The sequence below is a fragment of the Leptidea sinapis genome, chromosome 19 (genome assembly GCF_905404315.1).
Source record: "Leptidea sinapis chromosome 19, ilLepSina1.1, whole genome shotgun sequence".
NCBI lineage: Eukaryota > Metazoa > Arthropoda > Insecta > Lepidoptera > Pieridae > Leptidea > Leptidea sinapis.
The window spans coordinates 11,984,445-12,006,474 of record NC_066283.1 but is presented as its reverse complement, the minus strand read 5'-3'; the positions used below and the strand labels follow the sequence as shown (position 1 = coordinate 12,006,474).

The 22,030-nt window shown below is 35.0% G+C and overlaps 1 protein-coding gene across 1 annotated transcript in view; it reads right to left on the bottom strand.

Annotated features, from left to right (window-relative positions):
- Positions 1–22,030, bottom strand: part of LOC126969706 (nuclear receptor corepressor 1-like) — a 154,682-nt gene that overhangs the window by 71,662 nt on the left and 60,990 nt on the right. The window lies entirely within an intron of this gene.

The following is a 22,030-nucleotide window of genomic DNA, read 5'->3' as shown; positions in this document are numbered from 1 at the left end:
TTCTTACACTAACCGCCTTATTCATAATAAAACGCTTATCGAAGGTATAAGCTTATATTAGTTAAAACGTGTTTTAAGCCTATCGAAAGTTCGATAAACTTCCCCATACATAACCGTTTGATAACTAATACGTCTCTGGCAATTACGTACCAAAAAAACATGATTTTAAATGATTTAACGAGGAACTGCCAATGGAAACAAACATCTTTTCAATGTCAATGGCTTGTCAGTTGTCAAAAGCCGATGTCGAAATAAGTCAAGTAAAAATACAAGATACAACTCTCCCAAACGACTATATTTTTTTTGCGATTAAGACAGTATTTTTCATGGATACAGAAATTTCCAGAAAGCATTACACGATGCATTCACGCAGTTTACGAAGTCCAAGAACTCATTTGAAATTTCGAAGAAGGCATATAGATGTTTTTATAGTGTAGGTATGTACCTATATGTATATATATTTTATTTTTGGTTTCATTCTGAAATTTTTTGAGGTATACCCTCAATCAAGCAAGCTCTTCAATCAATAATCGCCTTCTCAAGTAAAAGAAATCTTCAAGTAGTTGGCACGAATTTATAGACAAAGCGGATAAATACTAAGATTGTATTAAATTACATTTATCTGAAAATTATATTTGAGTACGAAAAAGATTCTCCCACAAGCACACAGCCGGTCTGAGGTTCGAGTCTCCTTAGGAGACGCCCCGCGACTGTTATTGCGCAGTCTTTGCGGCCTCCACGGCCCACGTCCTACTTCGCTGTGAAAGCCAGGGCTGATAACAGCACAGAGGAGGTTCTAGTCGGTATGGGGCGTCCGCTTACGCGGACACTCGAGTCCGACATATTACGCCCCGTTCCGGGGCGTAAATACGTAACAGTATTTCCTCCTCTCAAAAAAAAAAAAAAAAAAGAAAAAGATTAATAATTATCAGTTACTTTAACTGATACTATTTATTGCCTACCAAATTATTAATTATAACTCCGCACATTCCGCTATAAATAGGACCAAACCTTATTACTTCACCACAGACAGCTGAGTTATAGTTAAATTTCTATGAATATTCATACAAGTAGCCCTATACTAACGATATACTAAATGATCTATGAGTCATTGTGTGTTTAAACGGTCACGTTTCGTTATTTATATCCAGTTTATATGTCACGTACATACAATTTACGATGCATATAATAAGTATACATGTATCTAATTAATTGATTAATAAACATTTATTAACAACCAGGTACGGGATCAACCTTACTTAGGTCGCTTACGCTTCTGTAATACCTCAGAGTCTTATTTTGCAATAGATTACGGGCGGGGGTGATCTTTTTTATATGAAAATAAGGGTCGAGACGAGCAGGACGCTCAGCTGATGGTAATTGATACATTAGAATGCAGTGCCGCTGAGGATTCTTGAAAAACACAAAAATTCTGAGCGGCACCACAATTGCGCTCGTCACTGTGAGACATACAGTTAAGTCTCATTTACCCAGTAATTTCTCTAGCTTAAAGGCGGCGCCCTTTGCACGACATGCCAATTGTATTGGTATCGGGATTTATATAAAACATTAAGCAATATAACAGTAAGGACGGAAAATAAAGGCAAATCTTAACTTAAATAATATACTACTACCGATGTGAAATTATTAATGTTATTCATTCACGTTGTCACACAACCGATTATCATAAAATGCACATATTAAATATATATAATACAATACGTTGAGTTAAAAAATCCACACTGCCTATGTTCGTGTGGAATTCGTTTTCTATTGAGCTGTATCAAATATAAGAAGGGCGCCGTAGCTAGTAAAATTACTGGGCAAACAAGACTTAACATGTTATGTCTCAAGGTGACGAGCGCAATTATTGTAGTGCCGTTCAGAATTTTCGGATTATTCAAGAATCCTGAGCGGTACTGCATTGTATTATATCCCCATTAGGGCAGGGCGTGTCAATTACCATTAGCTTAGAACGTCTTGCGAGTCTTGTCCCTTATTGTCATGCAAAAAAACATTTTCACTATTAAATCATACAACCTAGCAAAGAAGCTTTGTAATAAAATAAGCACTAACTATGAAGAAAACGGAATAGTTTTTTTTTTCAAGACTTTCAAAACCTGTTTGTTGGTCTGCCTCTCGGCAGTAGTCACTACTAACCATCAGTTGATCTGAAAGCCCTCTTATCCCTTATTAGCTTCATCTGTATATGTATATGTTTGTTTGTAGCCGACTCATTTGGGCGCGATTTTAAACCACTTTAAACGGCCAGATTTCGTTCAAACTTCGAATATTTATCGAGGACCGATGACAATATATTAATTTGATAAAATTATTCCATTCATCAATTTGCAAAATAAGATTTTTGTTAAATTATATAATTTTCATCTATCATCTTCTATAAGGCAGGAATTTTTTTCTATAACGTAGTTCGATTTACTATAAAAAGCTTTTTTTTTAGTTTTTTTTAAACTAATATTTATTCGTTAAAGAGAAAGTCATTTCTGGAAAGTCACTTCAACGATTCATGTTCATTTACACTGATTGTTGGCGACCGAAGTATCAGAACCATCTACAGCAGTATAGCTCCATGACTTTATAGTACTGTTACAATTGCATTGTCCTTTTCGTGCTTGTGTATATTAAGTACATACATGTAATGTTAAGCTCATGTAGTTTATCGTACATCTGCCAAGTTGCAATGAGGACATTACAAACAGCTGTCCACAGCCGGTCAAACAGATGTCTGGCTAACGGACGCAGCCTGTTGTAACCTAACTCGTTACACACACCTGATCTCCAGATAAAATGATTACGTTCTGTGCTGTGCTCGCACAGTCTATAGTCTTTTCCATACTTGCTTAAAACTAGGCTTATAACGTTATTAACGTTGAATTGATGAAGGGATAACCGTACCTTGCATTAGAAAATGAGACCCAAACCAAACAGCAATTTATTGGTTTTACTTTACAACAGGAGATGGATGAAATATGCATCATGGCTAGGTTAATTAGGTAACAACATTTTCTATGTATAATTATAATTGTGTATAAATTACTTTGGTTAAGTTTGTTCTGACATAACGCGCTCCTTAATAGCCTAAACTTAAGGTCGAATAAGGTGCGATCGAATGATCGGACGCGATCTGGCATCAGACCATATTCGATGGTATGTCGCATGTTCCATCACACAAATATATAACTATATACCGCCATGACCCCGACCTACGCTCACCAGACCATCCAATGGTCCGGCCGTACCAAATCCGACCATGTACCATCCGAGCCGATTTAACCCGAATATTCTAGAGAAATTTGTAGATCATGTATCGTACGTACGTAAAGCGGGTACACCTTCCTTAAAGGCCGGCAACGCTCCTTTGATTCCTCTGGTGTTGCAAGAGATTGTGGGCGGCGGTGATAACTTAACACCAGGTGACCCGTACGCTCTTTTGACCTCCTATTCCATAAAAAAAATCATTTCCCAATTTAAAAATTTTTCCTTTCAAACAGCACGGCAGACGGTTTGAGAGTTGAAATAAGCAATGGTGTAAACTCTACAACAAACTCAGTCTCTATGAACTCGCGTCAGAGACTTTCGCTCGCTGATTCAACTAGTATGTATGTTTCGTCAGTTTAAATGCCAGGACAGGTCACGCAACTCATTGTTTGTAAGGATCAAAACTGGTTGACGGAGAGCATTACAACGAACGCTGAAGTAAAGATTTAGAATTTCGCTCGACATTTTGTATAGAATACCTAATTAAGCAAATTGAAAAAGCGAAAAATGAGTTTACTATAATTTAAACTGTTATTCAAGTTATGACTTTTCTACAAAAATTAGGTAGATACAAAATGCGGGACAATGAACAAGAATACGGGGAAATGAACAAGACATACAAGATTTATGAACGATACGTCACTCGAGCGGTTGGCTCAGTGGTAAGAGCGCTCACGGATCTCGAGAGGTCACGTCGTTCATAAATTTTGTTTTCAATTTTAATTTGTGTAATTAATCCCAGATGTGAGGGTAATCACTTAAAAAATAAAAAAATTGTTTATGACTTATCTGTTATTTACGGTTTATTTTCTACTTTAGTGTTTGATTTATTGTGTCTTCGTACTTATTTAGTATTCTTAAAAGCTAAAAAAATATTTTTTCAAGAGGCATCGAACCAAAGTTTACGTTTTGTGAATCTCCAAGCTTGTTATAATTGTGATACTTTCAAGCAAGTTTGAAATTGCAATCAAGTAAGTATATGAATTTGAAATCCGAAAATATATTGGTACGTGGCGGGCGGGGATCGAACCGGGGCGCCTTGGTTATAACCATCGTTCAAACTATTGCGCCAATCACGCCAATGTCGGCTTGCAACACTGCTGTTAAACAAGCAATGCTATACATTTCACTTGTTATACTATTTGCCGGAGTCTGAACGAGATCGGGATGAGCGCCTAGTATTAACATATATTGATAACATAAGCAGAATATCGGTTCATAAGTGGAACGTGCGCGCCACATAAACAAAACGTCATTTGTCGTAAAGTGACGCTGCAATGGTACCGTAAACAAATACGGGTGGGTTCTTTTCCCGGAATCAGGGGCGTGCATTGATTTTCCGGTGCGGTAGGCACTGTAGATCTAACTAGTCTTAACTACGCTTATATTTTAAAATTAATTATATTTATCTTCATATATATAATTCTTGTGTGCGTGTGTATATTTGAGACTTGAGATTGATGTGTGTCTTCGGATGGATTCAAGAATGGTTTAGATTCCCAATTAAACTACCTCCTAAACGACTGGACCGATTTTGATGACTTTTTGTTTGTTTCAGTGAATTTGAGATTGGTTTAGATTCTCAATTACGTCCATATAATATAATTCTCCTGCTCACGTGTATGTTAGTGAACTCCTGCTAACGGCTGGTATAGATTAATGGAACTAAATTTAATTGAATAGAGCTAGGCTTATTCACTTAGATTGTTAATAATGTAGGCAGTGCATAATTGCCTATATGTTATGCACGCCTCTGCCCGGAACAAGCCACACCTCCGTGTAAGGTTACATGGTCCGCGTTTGATTCCAAACAGCACACACGCGCCACTCGATCCACATAGATATAGAAACAGGAATTGGATTACATTCTAAGCCATTTTTCGCATTATTTGGTTACTTCTTATTAACTTAGATCTTTACAGTTGTACACACACACAAACACGAAGGGCGTCTCCTTAAAGTTAGGGGATCGCGAATTACCAACTTTGTTTGCCAAAATAATTTAAATCAAATTATTAAACTAACGCTTACATCATTTATACCTCTAGACAGACTATGACAGCTCTTAAAACGTCAAAAAAAATTGAGTTCAGAACGAACCTCTATTTTGAGCAATTCACGGACACTAACGCAGTGTCATACAAATCGCCAGTATAAGACGTGGCTTGTCACGCACACTTAACTAATATTCCTTGCCTGTTCGTATCGGATGTCTAAGATCAAGAGACTCTATCTAGACGTATAAAGTTTGTGTGTATGTTTCACGATCTAAGATATGACCGATTTTAACATTTGTCCAGTGACGTCATTTCGTCGTTGTGTAATGTGGAGACCGGAGAGGTTATTGCTCTATAAATTAACCATTCAGTGCACGACGTCGCCCACGAAAACGTAACAAACAAACTTACATTCGCATTTATTGTAATTACTTAGTAAGGATAAGAATTAGATGACATAACGTTGAATTTTTTTTCAAAACAAAATACGCAATAAAAGTTCTTAAATTAAATACTTAAACACGAAATAGGTTTATGTTGTTATGCTACTGGTCGATTTTATTTATTCTGTTACTGCATATAATGTACAGACACACGATGTATATTGTTTGTTTTTCAACTATTGAAACATTTTCTCAACTTCGCACACTAACACTGTTGTAAATCATCATCATCAGTCATCATCTTTTGTGTATGTATGTGTATACTTAAGTTACTGAAGTTTCGATTTTTATCTCAAGTAAGAGATAGACTGAATGTTGGGAACGGCCGTTAATAACACTACAGGTAATGGTGATATGACATCCAGGCAAATACGAGAGACAGAATAGAAGAGACGATAAGAATAATAATCCGCAGACGTAAACTAAGATAAGATAACGTATATACCTTATAAGACTGATTATAAACAAAACCACTGGAGCTACAAACATAATCTTTTAAACATAAACTACGTAAGCACTATGAAACTTGCACCTCCAACGGAGTAAAATTAGGGATGAAGAATTGTATGGAAATACGCCATTTTAAAAGTAAAATCCACGAAGTTCCACAAAGTCAAATAAACTTTATTGAATTAAACTAAGCGCTTTTGAACCGACACTATAGATATTTATTTTAAATTACTGTATCAACCATATGTTCAGAAAAAGTAGAGCACGTGAGAAGAACATACAAGAAACTCAACGGCCACTATTTTCAATCAAATAGAGTACTTTACAATGGCTATAATATATATGACAAATTAGGTTGTAATGTGCTGCGTCCAATATATTAATCGTGTTAAAAATATTATAAAATGTTTCATAATCTATATATATATAGAAATGAATTGCTGTACGTTAGTCTCGCTAAAACTCGAGAACGGCTGGACTGATTTGGCTAATTTTGGTCGTGAATTATTTGTGGTAGTCCAGGGAAGGTTTAAAAAGTGAATAAATAGGAAAATGCTGCTAAATTAAATAAAAACAACAAATTTGTTTTTCCTTTGATGTGTCCATACATATTTCTATGAGAGAATTTATTGACGCACGGTTTGACAGTTCTGCTGTGAAACAATTTCATTACGACAGCAGGGTGCATATTTTACGAAGTAATTTTTGATGTTATGATATATTATTGATAAAATTCATATAAAAACATTATTTTATTTATTATATACAGAACAACGTCTGTCGGGTCAGCTAGTTTGTAATAAATAATAAACTGTATAAATATAAATTATCGTATGTTGGATACATTAACCTTCAGAGCTTGAATTCATTGTTTGTATAAGGATGCTTCACGATGGTCGTGATAACTGTCATAATTAGTAATCGCATCCAACAAATACAATGATTAATTCACTATAACAACAATAACAAAAAAACAAAGCAACAATGTCAATTCTGAAATAACAAGTCACAATGAAGCGTGCCCGGCTGTAGCAATCATAACATTCTATACATACTAGCTTTTACCCGCAAGCTCGTCCGCGTTGAATAGTTACTTTGGGCAGTATTTTTTTTATATATTAGGATACTTTTCAAATAATATCACTTACAAACTGCTCTTTCCGTTCTTCTATGATACAGCGAATATCCCTTGTGGAAAGTCTCTTTAATAGTATTTCCCTGTGAACTTTAATCTCCTATTTGATCCCCATGTAGGTCAAAGTTTCAAAAATGCTCAAACAATTATTTATAAATTATTTCTTATCAAGTACCTAAATATAAAGTTTCATGGTTTTATCTTCGATAATTTCCATATTCCAATTACAAACTGCCATTCCCTATTTCAATCCCTCCATTTATTTCTTTTGCAATGAAAGGTAGCCTATATCCTTTTTCAAGATCTAGTCTATCTCTGTACTAAATTTTTTCAATATTGGTTCTGTGGTTTAGGCGTGAAAGCGTGATAAACAAACTTACATTCACATTTATAATATTAGTAGGGATAGCAACACACAAAGCAAAAATGTCAATCAATGTGGAATGAGCTTCCTTATGCGGTGCTGCCGCGACGATACGACATGGGTACCTTCAAAAAAAGCGCATAGTCCTTCCTTAAAGGCCGGAAAAGCTCCTGTGGTTCCTCTGGTGTTGCAAGAGATTGTGGGCGGCGGTGATCACTTAACACCAGGTGACCCGTACACTCGTTTGTCCTCCTATTCCATAAAAAAAACAATGTCAATTCTGAAAAAACAAGCCATAATGAAGCGTGCCCGACTGCAGGAATAATTACATTATATACAATCTCTCATAGTGTATGTAGTACACGTGTCTGACATATAAACACCTCGTTACGAGTGAATCAACGGTATAAGTATAGTAGGCACAACTCACAAGGCACTACAGTCCGTACTTGCCTCCACACAATATTGTTTGAGTTATTAAGGTCGGCGAGGTCGCCACTCGGTTACTCATTCTCTCGATAAACTTTCAATGTCAAAGTGACTTTGCGGACGAACGTTTCCCCGACACGGATCGCGGCGGTATTATAATCTATACGAGCGGCCGCCTCCGACTTCGCCTGGGTACATCTCTTTCGATGTGGCAATCAGACCATGAATGGGGATTGAAAATATCAATCTAAAGCTAATGAAATTACTGGGCAAACGATACTTAAAATCTTATGTCTCAAGGAGACTCGCACGGAACGCGACAGATCGCGGGTTTGAGTCCTGCATCGTTCAAAAATTTTGTTTTCAAATTTAATTTGTGTAACTAATCCCAGATGTGAGGGTTATCATGTAGAAAGTGTTTTGTAAAGAATATTCCAAATACTAAAAAAACATATGCATAATTAATGAAGAAATATGGTCACTCCTGCAGCCAGTATAGCGAAATTACATTTTATATAGTTAAATCATTATGGATATGGTTTAGATGAAATGGTGCCAAATGAACGAAAAGTTAAACTCAAAAGACAAACGAAACCCATAAACGTAACACAATGTAGAAGCTATTTTACAATTAATTATTTTGGTACCTTCTTACTAATATTTTGTAATTCTCCAAAAAGAGCCTTTTGTTTATTTAAACCAATTTATAATGGGTGCAAATATGTTTTTGCATCCGCGAACCGTTAGCGACCTGGAAAAGAAGTATTGAATTTTAAATGCCTTTCCCGTTTTCAGGATACAGTTAATACTATGTGAACGAAAACCGCTCGTTGTTCCAAATTCATTTATCTACACAAATGTTTAAGAAATGGTTGTTTTTAATAAAATGTCTACACCATTAATGTTCAAAATAAGTTTTGTTTTGATTTCAATCAACAGAAACAATTCAATTTATGCAAATGTTTTGAGTTTTCTACACGGGACTCAACTAATATTGGCGGAATTAACACTCAAGAAAACTCAAATGTCTCGTGCCAGAGTTTGGCGAGTCAACATCTCCTGAGGATGCCTCGTGTAGTGAACACACTCAAAACATTTGGATAATTATGGATTCCTATAAAATAACGCCTACTTCAATAAAAAAAATCAGTTTATTTTAGGCACATACATACACAGATGTACTAAGTGTGCAACATTTGCAACAAAGTTGACCTTGGTCTCAGAACTAACTTCAAGTAGGTACTTAATAGTTTTTACTTTTTCGTGTTTTATAATATGATGCAAGTGATTAATATCTGAGCTACGCCTCGATTACGATGTACAACTTGTGATGTAAGGATACACGCAATAAAGTTCTCATACAATGCGAAACACAAAATAACACCAGTGGGAGGCTCCTGTGCACAGGATGCCGGCTAGATTATGGGTACCACAACGGCGCCTAATACTGTCGTGAAGCAGTAATGTGTAAGCATTATTGTGTTTCGATCAGAAGGGCGCCGTAGCTAGTGAAATTACTGAGCAAATGAGACTTTATATCTTATGTCTCAAGGTGACGAGCGCAATTGTAGTGTAGCTCAGAAATTTTGGGTTTCTCATTGGCATTGTAATGGGCAGGGTATATCAATTACCATCAACTGAACGTCCTAATCGTCTCATCCCTTACTGTCCTAAAAAAATAAAAACAATAAATTAATCAGCGCAGTGGCACCCATCTAGACGGCATCATCCAGTGCAAATAAATCTTCCGGTTCAGGTTGGGTATAATAATGTAAGTATTATATTTTAAGCTCGACGATCAAAGATTAGTCCAAGATAGTCCAACCTAGCCATATATAGTAGATGGTGTACTACAAACACATGCCGCACAGCTCACAGGTATAGCGGCGTGCTATAACTATAGTTACGTTCTATAAATACTATAACTTCTCGGAACGTTGCACTTGTCCGACAGGGAACAAAAATAAATACAACACTTTCCCATACAATTTGTACTAACACCCGGCGTTTTCTATAACTCATTCAATAGTCGTTTGTATTTAGCTAACTGTAGAGTCGAAATTAGAACGTCGACAGAGAATGTTACGCCATTTTGTGATCAGGCTGCGATGCGTCACAGAATGGCGGTCGGGTCATCGTTCCGAGCAACTCGCAACTTAAACAGACTTTGTTCAGCGTATTTGTAGACTATAGTTATGTTTTTTACTCTGTTGCCATCGCGTATGAAGGTCAGTCACTCAGCTACATAGCTATATGTTATGTTGCTGTTGGTTCTCGCTTCATTTCGTAACTGTGACAAATTGTAGATATATCTATAGAGATAATGGGAGAGGAATGTTTTGCTAATGTTTATTTAACACGGTGTTCAGAATGACTTAACGTTTCATCTTTTATACAAGTCATCCCCGTATTACGCTCGAGGCTATGGCGCTCTCAAAGAGACGGCATTGAGATTACCAAGTATTTGAGGCATCTTAAGAATAAGAGACTTTAGAAGAGCTTGCTATGTTTAGATTCTTAACTAACTTTTACCCCCGACTTCGTCCGCGTTGAATACTTTGGGCAATTTTCCTTACCTTTTAGGATACTTTTCAAATAATATCACTTACAAACTGCTCTTTCCGTTCTTCTATGATACAGCGAATATCCCTTGTGGAAAGTCTCTTTAATAGTATTTTCCTGTGAACTTTAATCTCCTATTTGATCCCCATGTAGAGCACTTTTGAAACTTTGAGTTTCAAGATGCTCGAACAAATATTTATAAATTATTTCAAGTGCCTAAATATAAAGTTTCATGGTTTTATCTTCGATAATGTTCATATTCCAATTATAAACGTCCATCCCCTATTTCAATCCCTCCATTTATTTCTTTTGCAATAAAAGGTAGCCTATATCCTTTTTCAAGCTCTAGTCTACCTCTATACTTAATTTTATCAAAGTCTGTTTGGTGGTTTAGGCGTGAAAGCGTAACAAACAAACTTACATTCACATTTTGTAATATTAGTAGGGATATTCATAGCTCAAACATGTCCAAGTTATTATTTATAAAAAGGCATATCGATTTTCATTTCTAGCACAGCAAAGTAACATTAAGCGGATATAGTCATCATTTAATTAATTTATATCGATTTGGCACGACGCGGTCGCGACATTTCGATTGCAGTACTGTATTTAACAAAAGTAGGTCGACCTGAATGGAATTGGATAGTTTTAAATGTTGTGGAAATCAGGTCAAACCACGCGGCTAGGGATAGGAAGTAGGATAAATGGGAAGCTATTTCAAGATTTTTATGGCCTATTTAGGAGAGCAGGAAACTGATTTAGGAAAATGTACTTTTAGATCATTATTATAATCATATACAATAATGATTGTTCAATAAACTCACCGCATTGAAGAAAAATCAAAAGAATAATAACCAAATAAGGTTATATTTTCAATATTGACATATTTTATGTCAAAGTTGTACGTCTAATAAATTACCATTAAGGTGTCTGCGCCATAACTTTCCCCTTCTTTTTCAATAGTCAAATAATTATAAAGTCAAATAAGTTATTATTTAGTGGTTATAATGGAAGACTCCTTTGCATACGATGCCGGCTTGATTATGGGTACCACAACGGCGCCTTTTTCTGCCATGAAGCAGTAATGTGTAAGCATTATTGTGTTTTGGTCTGAAGGGCGCCGTAGCTAGTGAAATTACTGGGCAAATGATAATTAATTCCTTGTCTCAAGGTGACGAGCGCAATTGTACTGACGCTCTTAATTTTTGGGTTTTTGAAGAATTCTAAATGGCACTGCAATGTAATGTAATGCAGGCCGTATCAATTACCATCTCGTCCATTAATTACCATCAGCTGAACGTCCTGCTCATCTCGTCCATTATTGCCATAAAAAAATATCGAAAATAATGTAACATGCACTGATAAGATTCTGTAATCAATTAACCTAATTACTTCCTTCTTGCCAAGAATTACATTAAAAATTTAAAGTAATGGTTATTAATAACGCCTTTCCTCGATAATCTTACAAAACGATGTACATTAAATTACGATTGTCATACCTAGTTAGAATAATTTTAATGTATTAACGGAGACTTACGCCCGTTAATGAGCAGCCATAGTGTCTTCGAGACGGCAAGTTATGCATATTGGCTCTTGCGGGTAGCCGAAAGACGAAACAACAAAGTAATATGGCATTAACGATGTGATGACAATTATAGAGAGAGAAATATTGAGGTAGTGTGGTTAAATAGAGAGGCTATTACAGTCAACCGAGACATAGGTAAGTCAAAAATGACAAGAAAGAGAGAGAAGACATGAAACAAGTGACGCGTGTGAATAAACCACGAGAGAAACACATTTGAATATCAGGCGTGATTGTATTTAGGTAAATAAAAAGAACTTCGAGTATTTTATATTAACATTGATTACATTCAATAGTAGAAGTATGTACAAATTGTGTATATATCTTTGCCATTAGTCGAAGCAAATCAATTAAGAATGAGATTTCATAATTGCCTCATACATATTCTGTATGTTATAAGTCTTATCTTATCTTAACTGTCCAATATACCTACGTGACAGGGAATGTTTAATTTTTTCAGCTCACAATTTGCCCAATATATAGAAAGAGATGGCATATTCTAGGTAATAAAGGTTCTTCAAAACGCTTGTATTATTTCTCCACCCGCTGTGATTTTTGCTCTGAATACTTCAATAGTTTATTATTTAGGTTAGGTAAGTAGATTCCAACTTTCCTCTTGCCTCAAAACGCGACAAGTAGTTAGGAAGTCCTCTTTTGATGTTAAACTAAGACACTGCCTAAATAATTCTGAAAAGACCGGCACAGGTGGAAATCTAGTGCAATAACAGGGTTATATATCAAGTATCATAAACACATCCCTGCGAAACAGACAAACTATCGTAATTTTTGGTGACTGGCCACAGATATGTGGGTTACAGATTATCGTGAAAAATCCACACCCTTTCTCAATATAAATTTTTGGCTCAACAGCCCAAATGGTAGAAATTGCCAAGGATTTCAGGTTTTTGCTTTTTATCCGAGTAATGTTGCCACAAGTTACCAAAGCTAAGTTAATAAACTGCACTTTGTTCTGTACTCCTATCCAAATAAATACACTCAGCTGCGATATACACAGTAAATATTACCAACATCGCTTAGTCACACGAGTATAATTAAACATAGCTAATATATATCCTTAATGCTTACACATCAATATTTTAAAGAATCTGTTTCCAGGGGTTCCTGATGAGATGCTGGAACGAAGACAAACCACAAAAGCACACCACAAGCCAAAAATAGAATATCTCTACTGTTATCCTTCTCTTTAGTAAAAAAGAAATAGAAACATTAACGTATATCTTTGCCATTATAAATTATGTGGACGCCTTCCATCCAAACTACATGAGTCACCATAAAACGTGAACAGAATATTTAAAACATAAACTATAATACATCATGGATGACATATAAAGCATTTATTTTCGGCAACTCTCCAATAATTCCATTTGCATAAGGCATAAGCGCCGCTGAACATAGAATAGTTTAAAACCATTAACAATGAATAAAAAGTAAGGTGGTACTTACACTGGTTGTACAGATATCTAAAAATGAAAAATTATCGTTACCCAAAATGTAATAGGTCAAAAAGTACAGTCAAAATAATGTCAGTGTCATATCACATAATCATGTTAATGGGTCGGGGCAAAAGTTTCTTCGCATTTCATATATAAACTCAGGACAGTTTTTGTTTCAAAGTTTAATTACATTTTAATTACAGTATGCAGATGCCATTTTGTTTGATGGCTTGTTGTCTTGTACATAGTGACATAATCCCGTTGCTGCGGAAACATTGAGACTTGTGATCCAAAAAAACGTGACAAGTAGTTAGGGAGTCCTTTCTTGGTGTTAAACTGAGAGACTGCCTAAAGAATTCTGAAGAGACTGAAAGTCGAAACATAGTGGAAATGTGATGCAAGGACAGCGTGGGTAGGGACAGGACAGGGAACAACTCCCAGCGAATCAGCCAAACTATCTTAATTTTTTGCTGAGTGGCTAAAAATGTGTGGGCATTATCGTGATGAAAATCCACATCCTTTCTACTGATCCATTCCCGCCGCTTTCTCTCAACTTTAATCTCGTCAGTTGTCAGCAGTACAGATTTTTAGTTTTGCTACAGTCTGCAAAGCCGATCCGCACCGACCATTGACCACGACCGTTTTCGGGCGTTCTTGTCGTAATCCACTTTTCTACACCAGTTATCACTTCAAAACGGTTCGAATTCATTACGTCTCAATAAAGAATCGCATATAAGTACACGCCTAATAAGGTTTCTCTCAGTGAGCTCACGTGGCTCCCAATACCTTTTTTCAAATGGGTCAAAACTGTTGTTTCTAAATTATTTTCGCGGCTTGCGGCGCATTTTTTGCTTTTCAAATATATCGAAATTCTTCATTAGATTTATTCGTTTTGGTAAAAAGAAAAACGAATGAAATATAGCATGAAACAATATTTTACTTTTACTTCCATTTAACTTTTTCATGTCATCAAGATACAAATAGTACAGCCAAAGATATTTTATTATTTATACATACTATATGCACTATATGACTATTTCCCCACCGAATTATTACTATTACATTATAATATCAGATCAATTAACGGACTAAATGCATTAGATTATAATGTATCTATATTTGATATTCAAATGAGATTTTTATATTAAACTACGATCTAATAATGGACGAACGATATTATTTTGACATGGAATCCTCCTATTCGCTACTTTAAGAGGAAAATACTACAAATTCCATACAGATTATTTAGCTAAAACTAGTTTAGTGGAGAAGAGGAAATTGGGTGATTCATAATATTTTGAGTGTATTCACATTATACTAATTGGTGTCGCGTTTTTTTTATTAGTTCTGTTTAAGAAGGCATAGAAATTGAATAAAATCTAATAGGTTGACCTTAAAGTACATTAAAAATATTCCGTATCTTATAACTTTGAGCAGATTATATTTTAATAACCTATAGTACAGACTTCTAGTTTTATTAATACGATAACAGGTTTGCAATAATTAGAGTACTATTCAACTCACACCAACTCTTTGCGTCTAAACGTTGGAGAATCTAGATCTTAATTCTAATCTATAGATTAAATGATAAATAAAAGGCATCACACAATATTTATGATAGTAAACCATTAATTGGGTATCGTAATTAAAATATTATATCACATATATATTATACAATATTATACAATATATATTATCTACATCATAACATCCCTATCACTACACCGGTTTTATCTGTTTTCATATTAGCACATGCCTCCTCAAACTCCATACATGAAGTCTCTCGCAGTCCTTGACCAGAGCTTTCCGCCTACAGAATCTATGACATCTCCCGTCCATCTTACAGTCCATAAATAACATGCAGCTTATGAATGTAATGTACCTGATAGCAAATAGCCAGCTTTGCCCAATTTCCTGGTTTTTTCCCTCCACGAACCCAAGATTTTAGATCCCAACACGTAAATAGGGTTATAGGAATAAGTTTCTGTGAGCTTAAAGATTAATTGTTAATATTTGCTGTAATAAGTAGATTATAAGTAATTTTGTAAATACAACTTAATAATTAATATAGGCATTAGAAATTTAGGTTTTTTTTAATGTTACATGACATTTGTTTTACCAATTTTGGAGGCATCGGTCGATTAACTGACTCTTACATAGCCCTTACTGATTTTAATTTGACGGTAGCAAGAGATATTTGCATTCTCATGAAGCCTATGGCGTTCTGTCCCTTTTGCCTTCTCAGTGACTAACATGACTTTGGTATTAAATTATTGACGTTTCACATTAAGAACTATTGTATGTTGTATATTAATTCACTGAATAAAACAACTAAGTTTTTAAATTAATTTTTATGTACTCGTTATCTTGTTTGTCGTGCCAATTGAATTAGGCACTTTCGCAGAATCTAAAAGTAACATTAACCATTGTAAAAGTAAGGCTCGAGGAAAACATGGCAATATCAGAAAGAGGATAACAGAAAAGAATTATTGTTCTGTTTTCGTTGGGCTGTCGCCAATATATGTAGGTATAAATCTGTGTATGTTTTACGAGCTAATAGAATACGGGTTTACGAAATTATTATTGTAAATATTATGTGAATGACTATGTAGACACATATCAGGGTGTAAAATAACAGATACACATATAAAATATCATTCCATGGTCTAGATGCGTTTACAGATACTCGAGAATACCTCGGGCCGCAGGATTGTAATGTTTGTAAATTCCATAAGATCAAATTGGTTGTCAATCGAATATCGAATGATTGAGTGGAAAATGGAACGTTGAAATGAAATGTTGATTCCAACTCGAGTATTCCACAACGCATGTAAGACTTCTTTGTAGACAACAATTCCACAACAAGTCAACAGCATCCAGCAATATGTAGAATGTTATATCTTTGCACCAAGCAGAACACCACACAATAACAGAACAGACACGCTTGACTTTGCGACTTCCTCGTGTCTTGAATCTCCATGTAAGCCGGGACGCTGAGCTAGAGCTAAGGCAGTCCAATACAAAAGAGAAGTTTTTTTTTATTTTCACTCCTTTTTGGAGGTTTTGGATCGCACATTCCATGCATCCGCCAACTTCAAGTTTTCTTTCATTGATTCACATTGGAAGCTTTCTTGGATACTTCAAAGTGTTTTTATTTATCAAAAGTAGGGAAACGAATCACGTTAAAAAATGTACAACACGAGAATTTTTGATATTTGATATGGTTAAGAGACGTTATCAGTCGTATAAGTTTTACGTAGGTACCTAAGAAAAGTCAGAGCATAGTCTCCACAAAATAAAGTACTCAGCTAAACCTAAAGAAGTTTTCTTTTCAGAAAATCGGTGAAACATTTTTAATTTTAATTTAAAGAAGAACACAAATTCAGGCACAAGTTGTTACTAACTGTGTTTGTGTTATAAATCGTCGGCGCTCGACGCTCGGTTACGGCGTACGTATCTCGTCCTTGCTCGTCTTGTATTTATAATGTGTTGACATTGAACAAGTACACGCGTGTATTGTATGAAAATAATTACACAATTAGTAAGCCATCCGGGTCAATGATCGCTAATTAGATTACATGCGCCGGTTTGAGTACAAACATGATGACGTCATTGTTTTATTAGCATTTGGGTTAAACGGCCAGGACTCCTCGAAGGAATTACAAGTCTCGAGGTTTGTGATACATGTAAGAGAACTATAGTTTCCTTATTCAATTATAGTAATAATAGTAATATAGTTTCGATAAATCAATAACATGTTGACAGTTCTCAGATTCTCGACTTGTTTAAAATTGATATTGAATATATATCCAATACGGTGTTATTATGTACTCGAAATTGAGCTTTCGCGGACATATAGATTACATAATAAAGAAAGCTTAAACCTATCAAAGTTCTGAAGGTACTGTTCTTATTTCGGTTACATAGTAGAACGCTGCACAGAAGTTTATCGCACGAAATATCGCAACCTATTATAACACGAATATTAATAAAATTAAATCGATCTAAAAACAATCAATGATCTCTTCAAATATGACAACAGATGCAACAAACTTCACTTTCTTCGTAGTGCGTAGAACTATCTCCGACATAGTTTACTTCAGTAAAATAATTAATGATAAGATAGATGTTCTCTCTTTACTCAGTCAAATCAAGTTGTGTGTATAACCGGTTTAGGGCGGTTTTTCCATCGCATTTCAGAGCACAGTTTCGATTTTAGTGATATTTACTTGATATTTGTTTAGCAATACCGCGCGAAACGAGCGAACCTATCAAAGATTTTTGACCCTTGCTGACTCATCCGGTTAATCAAGAGTTGATAACTTAAAATGGTAATAACCGCTAAATTTAAAGTCTTGGTTAAAATGATTAAGAATATGAAAGCTTCTGTGAAAGATTTGATGCGAGTACCAGTAACAGAGAGAGAAATGAAAAAGAGAAGAGGTTGTTTATCAATGTTGATGATAATATAAATAGTGATATCTGCGACTATGTGCCAAATTACAGAGTTACATGGTTAAAATTCAAAGTCGACTAATTCTCGACCACTAGTTAGGTCTCCAAATGGTTTCTCAGAATGTTGTGTAACATTGATGACGAAACTACCACTCGCAAAGAATTGTACATACCTGTCACATCATGTCAGTATAATAATAAAGAAATGTGTTTATTTGCACATACTGGCCGGTTATAATAAAATAGCCACGTAGTATCGCAGATTTGTTTGTAAACCATGTAGAAACTGCATTGTGTGCTTGTGATGTACGTGACTAATTAAATCAGCAACGCAGTGTGAACGACAACTAATTTGATTGTTTCAGAAGCAAATGCTTTTTTGTATGTCGGATGGACACACAGGTTGGACAAGCAATATTGTACGATGAGATCTGTAGGATCGCGTGTTGAATATATTCGTAAGTAGTACAGTGCATTTTACGTGAATGATTTGGCAATAGTGATTCTGGCAGTCTCCGATCACTGACATTCCATTTCGCTGTTTCTAATTTAGTACATTTCGAATTTATATTCGCAGAATATCTCTGCTTCAAAATCCAAAACCCCTTTTTTTAAAATTGCCCATAGATATACAAATGTACACATAGTTTCGATTTCAGCAATATGAATATACAATAATGCGGATTTCACAGAAGCGTAGGTAGTGGTAAGAATGAGGATCCAATATATTACTTATATGCAAAATATATTAAAAAAAATTAAACGAACACTATACCATCACTATTTTGAGAGAGATCTAAAGTAATAACTACAGGTTTTTTATGTTGACCTACCCGCAAATTTCGAGGCATGCTGAAATGAAAATCGACGAGATAAGCTGGTTCAGTGAGTATCACAATCCAAACATACTTATTTAGCATATTCAAAAATTAATATATTCAGCATTGCACGTTCAGTGGGTTAATAAAAACAAATTTCTTTTGTATTCACACATTTTACGTATATAGACGACATTGTGTCCACAAGACATTTTGTTTTATCAAATTAGTACATTTAGCAATTCAAATATGCATACATATCACCTGTGTGTATAAGTAAGTGTAAACATGTTATAGATTGTGGCGACGCATTGAGGGACAGAACAACGGAGTTGAACCATTATTTATATTTATTACGTAGGCACATTTAATTTGGTGGTGCGCTCTTTAAACGCAACTTTATAATTGCGAGCATTTTAGCGAAATGACAGAAAAAAAACCAATTATGTCATAGAGTTTCTACATCACTTCTACGCATTTAAAAATATTAAAAGATAACTACAATTTTTAAAAAAGGGTGCCATTTTGTTTGGGATACAAAACTGATAACTACAGATATACATACTATGTAAATACGAGTAGGTATGCGAGATGCGTAGAGATTCATTCAATACAAGAAGAAATAACAAACTGTATGTGCCGTGTAAATAGGTTAGCTAGAGTTAAGGGCTCCCTCTTAGGTTTGGGTTTTCAATTTTACAATATAATAACAGACAGTATTCTAGGACTCACTGAGTACAGATTCAAGAAATACTTAAAGCTTTCTTGACAAAGAAGGCTTACTAATAGTATATTTGATTATATAGAAGATAACGATGCATTGTTCTTGTCTGGTTGTCGCAGGGGACCTAAAATTGTATACATTATTAAGTAGGATTAGTTATATTAGATGTTATGTTGTTGTCACTCCCTATGATAAATAAATATATTCTTATCATCCAAGACAGGTTGACTACCATCTCTTTTTCGACTACATATCCCAATGTACTTATGATGTCCATACACGCTGATCGCAACTTCGCCGTTTTAGTTACGTCATATTGTACTACCTCAAGAAGTTTGAAAACTATATACAAATTGCTTTATTAATTTGTTATGTTTTAAAGTGATAACCCTCACTTCTGGGATTAATTACACAAATAAAAATGAAAACAAAATTTTATGAATGATGCGGGACTCGAACCCGAGATCTTTCGCGTTCCGTTCGCTCTTCCCAACTGAGCCAACCGTTCGAGTGACGTATTGTTCATAAAATCTTGTAGGTATGCTCTGTTCTAATCTTAGGTTGTGGTTCATCTACAGGATCTACTTTACAGTTGATAACCTGCTCAACCCCAATATTTGCATATTAGGATATTGACTTGAGATGTCGCTCTTGTAAATCAAAACAATTTGATTTTTTTAATGATAACCCTCACTTCTAGGATTAATTACACAAATAATAACCTGAGAGTTGAACAAAGCATACAACAAATTTTATCAACGATACGTCATTCGAACGGTTGGGTCAGTTGGAAAGAGCGCTCGCACGGAACGCGAGAGGTCGCGGGTTCGAGTCCCGCATCGTTCATAAAATTTCGTTTTCAGTTTTATTTGTGTGATTGCTTTATTTATACAATGTAGTATAATATCAATCAATAGTTACATAAATACTGAGATCAAAAGTAAGAAGCACGGTTGATTTATAAGTATTACAGTCCACTCTAGTTTTAAGAATACATACATCCTGAACGTTCTTAAAGAGTGCTGCAAGAAATCAAAGCGATCGCGTCCGCAGTACGGTCAAGGTCGAGCGATATCTCGACAGATTAAAATTATCATTTGCGAGTCACGTGACCTTGACGGAAATAGATCCACGCAATTATCTATACGTATTTCGTTATAAGAGTCGTTCCGCTTTTATTGATTGATAGAAACTTTCTTATTGAGACTAACGGGCGATTTTAATACTTGGACTCGAGTTCAATAAGTTGTCCTAGTAGCCAATATGAGCTTTCATCAATTGTAAGCTATTTAAATGCATGAAAAAAAGCTTAGATTAAGGATTGGTCTCCGCTGCGCTCCAAGTAGATACCGCACTACCTAAGAATAATAGCTTTTTTATGAGGTCAACTATTAGATGCTTGTGAGCGTGGCATCTTGACACTCAATGGCATCATTCAAATTTTGTACGCTTTCATACGCTTCGTGTTATTTTAAATCGAAATTAATAAAAAACAAAATACTTACTGATGATATGTGATCCCCGTGTCTTTCTTATTTCTTGTAGTATTATTTTTACAAAGTTTTACTACGCAACCCGGCATTTTAGTTTATTAGCAAGAAGACCAATCCTTAATCTAAGGGAAAAACTAATCAGCGGTTTTAACGTAAAATCTTCTAAAGTGTAATGAAAATGTAAATAAATAGGTAGGTAATAATAATATGAAAGAGATGCATTGATACGAAATCTTAAACAACTGGGACGCAATAATATTTAAAGCAATATTTATGACAAGGATATAGCAGTGGGAGATATGTTAATTATGTTATGTTATTAATAATGTTCCCGTATTCAAATAATCCCGACCGATTTGCAATACGTATTTAAAAGTGTCCAGTTTTCCTTGAAATCTTAATGTGAAACACTGAAAGTAGCAGTAGAATGTAGCGCCATATTTACAAAATACTGTTCCCTCAGGAGTCTCGAGCTCAAAAGGTTCACAGCAAAGGACAAGTTAACATAAATAAATGTGTTTAAATAAATTATTACTGACTATTATAGCAGATTTAATTAACTAATAAATATCGATGTCATGAAAGTATTTAATAATAATAAAGTTTATATGAACCCGTACGAAGCTTCAGGGCCCTTTTCACACATTCAAGTGATCTTATTCCGGATAATACCATCCATCTAATTTCCCAAACTATGTAAATACTACTTGTAATAGGTATTAAAACACGAGACAAACTGTTTCAAATTTGAAATATCAAAATTCATCTAAATCAGTTAAGGGCTTTTAGAGCAAAAAAAAGGTAAAAGATTGACAGAATTACGTAAGCATTTATAATATTAGTAC